This window comes from Serinus canaria, chromosome 3 (genome assembly GCF_022539315.1).
Source record: "Serinus canaria isolate serCan28SL12 chromosome 3, serCan2020, whole genome shotgun sequence".
Classification (NCBI taxonomy): Eukaryota; Metazoa; Chordata; class Aves; order Passeriformes; family Fringillidae; genus Serinus; species Serinus canaria.
Genome location: NC_066316.1, coordinates 24862863 through 24869057, shown reverse-complemented (window position 1 = coordinate 24869057; position 6195 = coordinate 24862863).

The window sequence follows — 6195 nt, the reverse complement described above, 5'->3', positions numbered from 1 at the left end:
CTAAGGCCCTTGGTTGGCTTTTGGAAAGAAAAAAAGAAGAAAAAGTTCACACTTAAACCCATTTGGCGTGATCTGGGGCCAGTAATTCAAGTTAATTTCTCCTCAGCTTTCCATGTGATTTAGGAGCAGTAAAAAGACCCTCGTTCACATGTGGGTTTTTCTCACAATATATGACTGGTTGCATCAGAGCTCTTCTAGCCAAAGCTTTCTCATAGAGATTCCATTTCATGGTTTTGTTCTTAGTTGTCATCTCTTCAGCTCATTTTCTCTTTCTACTAATTTCTACACCGCCAAGTACATGGAGTCTTGTGTTCTGTGCACAAGTACCATATGTGGCTAGTTTTTAGAGTTTTCTTCCTGTAATGTTGAAATGGCTTTTTCCTTCCTTCTCTCTGCCATCAATAGACTGCCATGGATGCTTCCTCAAAGCCAGAATGGATTCCAGGTTGAGACTCAGGGCGAATCCACAAAATAAACAAAATAAAGCTGCTTATAGACATTCATATGAAGTGAGCCATTCATAGAATGATGAAAATCTCTTTCAGTGTTTAAGGCATCTATTATTTTTCACATGTATTTGAACCAGAAGTAATAGGTTGTGTCTGAGAGTGGGCCTAAGCCACATGGCACAGTGTAGAGGCAGTTTCACAATGGGGCTTTCAAAGGTTAAAAACTCCTCTCTACATTGGCAGTGACTATCATAGCAAGATTCTTCCTTGACTCTATCTTGATACACAGCAGCTATTTTCATCTTACAAATATATAAAATACATTGTTAAAACAACATTTGACATTTGAAAGCCCCTTCTAGAAGACCCTCAGTGAAATAGGAAACTCTAATCAACAGATATTACAACATGTCATGCACCCAACTTCCCTTTTCAAGAGAAAGAAAATCCACACATTTCCCAGCTCTGCTATGGGCTCACATCACCAGAAGTACCACAGTTCATGACTTCTCCTAAAAGATTTCCTGTGAGTCCAGCTACAGATGAATTCTCTGCTTACACACAAGTCTCACTTCTTCCCTCTCTTTCCCCTGTCATTTGTCAGTCTCCTGCAGAGAACACATTTATACCTTTTGAGTGGAACTCCCTAGGACTGAAGGATGGTACAGGCTGCAAACCTGGCACACTGCCCATCCTAAGCTCCCTGCTGTGGAGTCCTGTAAAGGATCCAAGCAAGAATAAGCCAAAACAAACCAAGAAAACAAAATATTTTCTTTCTAATGTCTCATGAAGCAGTGGGCTTAACAAAACTTCAGATGGCACTTACTCCAGAGCTTTTATTGAGTGCCCTTAACTTTTTCTCAGGATAAAAAATTAGTTTCTGAGCATGGTCAGGCTGATCCTAATTTGCAGGAGAGAGACAATCAATGCATCTTGAATGATTACTAACAATTCCTTTATTCCTAATCTGAAGAGTTCATCTCTAGGCTGAGGCAGGGCTCTCTACCAACGTGACACAGGCTAAGGACCAACTTGTGACTTCTGTTCACGTTGGCTCACCGGGTTGTTTACTCAACATTTTCACGTATCAGTTACTTAAAGAAATGAAATGTGCTCTAGTGTTCTTTTCTAGGAAAGCATTTTCAAACCTGGACACATTTCTAGATGCCTCCAAGTCTGGGTATCAAATGCTAGTAAAGGCATGCAAAACTGACACTAGGTGAAGACATTACAGATGATAATGATCCTAAACAAATGCAGTTTACCAGGCAGGCAGGCAGGACCTAAATGCCCCCAGCATACAGCAAATGGCAAGTTATTATTTCTGTAGTACAAAGTCTGGCATGAAGCACAGTCAGCTCACATGACTGTTGCTATTTATTAATAAAATCCAGATGTGTTCTTCTGGATCTGAGTTCTGCACAAAACCAGATTGTGTTGGAAAAAGGTCATCTCCATCAGACCTTCCATAGTGCTATGACTTCTTTTTGTTTGGGATACACATTTCTTGAGGCTTCAAAAATATTTCTGACTTTAGCAAAAACAGCATACTAAATAGTCACATTTATTTATGTGAATATTAAGTGTATATTTGAATTGCATTGGCAAGCAATCATTTGTCATCAGTCTTTGGCTCACACAAACCAACAGCCCTGTGTGGCATGGAGAGTTTTTGGAAGTTCCTTACTTTGTTCAGGCTGTTACCATGACAGAATCTTGATCTGAGATATTTTGAGTCTCCAAGGCTCTGTTAGGTAAGACTCAGTTGGGCGTCAGCAGTGTTTGCTCTCTCCCATCATTGTTTTTGGCAGGGCCACCTAATCATAGGACTGAGCTTTCCCATTGTAAATCCTTTGGCTGTGAGATAGCCATCAGATGTTTTCACAGCTCCCACACTAGCCATAAGCAGTAGATAAATACTTTGACACAGTCAGGAAGATGCACTGAAGCTACGCAGAGTTGTGACACTCACTAATGTTCTAGTGTTGTTTTTGTTCAGACCTACACTGAACATATGGTCCACCCTGGGATGGATATGAAACTTTTAAATAGCTTCTTATGACCATCAATATTTGCAAAATTCATCCATGCAGCTCCATGGGGTATCATTTACAAATCATTCCCCAGAACACCACAGACCATCCAGCTTCACCTCCAAACTGTGTGTCCCCCAGCTGTTTTTTGTAGTGACTCACTCAGAAAGGGTTAGTATTACATCTCATCATGGAAAAAGGGAGGCTTGGGCAAATCCCAGTGGCTGCTTCTCTCCCTCTCAGAATAATTAGGACACAGGCCAGTCCTTCCCATGCACACCAGCTGTGTACTCCTCAGCCATTGCTAAGCAGACAGATGCACAATCTGGAACTGCTAGTTGCTGTCAGTCAGCTGGCTGTGATTACATCAGGCACAGGATAATCTCCAGGACATTTTACAACGCAAGGCACTCCCAAGAGAACTCCTTGACTGTACCACATGCGAATAAGTCAGGCAGAGAGAAGCCAAAATAACATAAAAAAGAACAAGTTTGGTTTTCCTCTAAATAGCAATCCATTGAAGCATGCATAACAAAGGTGAGTAACAGGCTACATCTGAGCCCTTGTGCAGAGTTCCCTCACAGAAAACAATGTCCCTGAGCCTACTCAAGGGCCTCTTCCTGCAGCCTGGAACACTGCAAGTCACCACTTTGTGGAAACCAGTGTCACTGCAGTGACCATTCTCCTTTTGCTGAGGTTCATCTCCTTATCTGATTAGTCCATACCTGAAGCAGATTCAGGAATGAATAAGCCTCTCCAGGGTTATGCCAGACAATTTGTGTTGCTGTATCTGCAAAGATATGACTGTCACAAACGACGCCTTTGAAAGACTGCCCAAGTAAAAGGGCTCACAGCATGAACAGAGGGGGAGCAGCTGAAGCCACAGGTGTTCACACAGGCCCTGCTTTCTGTGCAGGAGCACACACTGCCTATAGACTGTGCCTTCCGTGGGCATCCCTCACCTGGCCAGAGCTGTAACACAGGAGCCAAGAAAGTAAATATATAAAGAAACAGATCAGCTCCTCTCTAGGAAATACAGTCAAGTGAATCAAGATGATATTTCTGGTTTGGATCTTGTCATCATCCTGTCAGTGTTACACTGAACAAACTTCTCAAAACCTTTCATTTACCATTATGTATATGACCATGGTGATTTACAAACTGTCCAGCACCCACCAGTCTTTCATGATAAGCAGGCAGATTTTATAAAAAACTCAGCGTGCACTTTTAAAAATCTATCTCTCTATTTTAGACTTTCCTTTGATATCCCAGTCCAAAGGAAGTGGCTGTATTTGGAGTTCTAAGCACTGCTGGTTCTACAGCATCTTTTATATTCCCAAGATGAAGATCTCTATATTTCAGAAATGACATAACATACTAAATATCAGCAAAATAAATTACTCCTTTCAATTCACTTTGAGAGTTAACAGGCAGACTTTAAAATTCAGTGCATATGCATAACCCTTCATAGCTAAAACAATCTGTCAAAATGTCATTTATAAGGTAGTTAATCTTCCAGGGAATATTAAGTTTAAGACATATTTAATAGTAATTTTTTAGTCAGGCTGAACAGTACAATTTGCATGACTTTTTAAAAACTCTTCATCAGGAAACAATATCTCTTAGAAAAAGAAAATCTGGGCAGAGAGAAATACTTCTTTTACGAAAAAAATACCTTCATCAGAAAAAAATCATGAGGTGATAGAACTATAAACAGGTCATAGACATTGGCTTTTTTTTTCCTTTTTTTCTCCCAGCTGGAAAGAGTGACTTCCTGGATTCAAGAATATGTTGTGGACCTGCATCCATATCCACATATCATTTCAAACTGGAACACTGGAGACAACTACAGGTCAGAACTTAAACACGCACGGCTGTGGCTGTGGTGATTCCATTGCCTCTTAATTAGAGCAGGTTGGAAAAGTTCTTACTCAATAGTGTTTGGTTGGAATTCAATGATTTGGCCACTTTAGAACTTTTCACAGACATGGTTTAATTTCCAGCACAGTGTGAGAGACCCTAAGCAGCCTCCAGAATGAGCCTCATTGCCAAGCAGATGTTAAAACTTGGGTTCTTGCTGGCTACCTTGTCCAGGCTGTTGACAGCCCATTTAGCAAGCTGCTGGGAACCTGGACTTGCAGGGCCTGGAGGTGCCCAGCTGTCCTTCCCCAAACCAGGGCAAGAGCTCTGTCTCCATTGATAGGATATTCCAAGCATTTTCCTTCTATTTTTCCAAATGGAACAAACATGAATATCAAATCAAGAAAAAGCTCTAAGAAAAAGAATTGCTACTTTTATCTCTCAGTGATTCCAATATTAAGCAACATAATTAAAACATTAAAATTCCACTTGGCAGAAACTACAAATAAGGACTATCATCATTAATAAGTATAAAGCATATAATGTGTAAAAAATTTATGTCTTCAGCAGAGGCTACTTTTTGTTGATGTTATTTTTATAGCATTCAATTGTAAAGTATGATAATAGGATTCCTATTCCTTTACCAAAATACGAAATGAAATCAGTAATGCTACAGCTGAGGGTGAAGTGAAATCATTGCCCTACTATCCTTCATGGACATTAAAGGCAAAACCAAAGTCCTGTTAATTATCATTAATATTTATGCAGCACCCACTGGTCCAAACTGACATGATAGTCTCATTCTATTATGCGTCAAAGTTTTCTATTCCAGAGAGCACTAAATTGGCTTTGGTGCAGCCAAAGAATGGAAAAAGAAACAGAACTACAGGCTGAGATCATAGAAATACTGAAGTGAATTGTTGCCCAGTTTTCAATTTGAATTTATGAATATGGAAAAAAAAAAAATCACTGACTGCAGAAGTTCCTTTTTGTTTCTAACTCTTTCGGAACACTCCAGACACAGAATTTTTTTCCTTGCATTTCTATTTGCATTGAGCTCTTGCATTTTTTAAATTTTGAAAAGTTAAGGGATAGCAAAGAATTTCACCTGTGCAAATAATTTGAGTTAGTTCTTTTAAATCCTGCTTGCCATTTGCTGCTGATCAAAACTTACAAAGAAGAAAATAGAAAAATCATCAACAAATCACGACCTTTTAAATTTTCTGGTTTTGAGGAATGATAAATACATTTTTCAGGCAGATTTAGCCTTTTGTGCTCTCTGTCTTCCTTCCATGCCTGTAAAATGGTATATTACCAACTTGTTAGCACAGTCCTTCTTACAAAAGTTTAAGATGTAAAGAAAATGAATGTTTAAAGTGTTGCCCATCAAACACATACAGAGGAATGGGGCCTCACATATTCCTTGTGCTCTGCCTATTTACCTTCTGCATCCTTTTTTCCTCCCACTGAAACTTCTCCCAGTGAGAGTAAAAATAGTTCCCAGTAAGAAGACAGAGCTGGTGTTGAAAGTTCACCCACACTTTCAGTTTCAGCCACCAATAGCAATGAATTTCATTTCAACTGTTTTTTGTTTTTTGGTTTTTTTTAACAAGCAGAACAATTTCATTGCTTACAGAAGGTGACAGTAGCAGTGTTGGAAGTTGTTCAGAGACTGGAGCCACTGGAAAAGCTTTGAAAATAAATCCTTCAAAATACACAGGTCCTACCCCATCAGTGGCAGCTCCAGTCAGCTGAGCTTGGAGCACAACATCTGGGCTTTCCCTACTCCTCCTCCACCCTGGGCAGCCTTCTCCAGTGCTTGCCAACAGTAATGCAGCATTGGATGCTGACTG